The following is a 262-nucleotide window of genomic DNA, read 5'->3' on the forward strand; positions in this document are numbered from 1 at the left end:
GATCCAGGGGGCGGGGGGCACCGGGGGCCCATCTCACCTGCTACGTCTGCAGCCCCGGGGCCGCGAGGAGAAGGGAGTCGGTGCTCGCGGGGGCCAGGCAGGGAGGAAACCACCGTCATCTCCTACGCACAGCGCCCCTCGCAGAGAGCTGCGGGCTGCCGGCTGCCGGCTGTGGGAGCTCAGTCACGTTCCACGAAAGTGAGGTACAGAGAAGCGGTGGCCGGGTCAGCTCCTCCCGGGCCGGCCCTGCGGCCCCGCCTCG

General features: G+C 72.5%; 1 protein-coding gene across 3 annotated transcripts in view; it reads right to left on the reverse strand.

The window, feature by feature from the left end:
* Positions 1–256, reverse strand: part of GPR155 (G protein-coupled receptor 155) — a 43,785-nt gene extending 43,529 nt beyond the window's left edge. For all 3 annotated transcript variants that reach the window (XM_005857599.2, XM_005857600.2, XM_005857601.2), the window contains exon 1: positions 38–256. The gene's annotated coding sequence lies outside the window, so the exon portion shown is untranslated. The remainder of the gene's footprint in view (positions 1–37) is intronic.
* Positions 257–262: the final 6 nt, after the last annotated feature.

Source organism: Myotis brandtii, unplaced genomic scaffold (assembly GCF_000412655.1).
Source record: "Myotis brandtii unplaced genomic scaffold, ASM41265v1 scaffold112, whole genome shotgun sequence".
Lineage (NCBI taxonomy): Eukaryota > Metazoa > Chordata > Mammalia > Chiroptera > Vespertilionidae > Myotis > Myotis brandtii.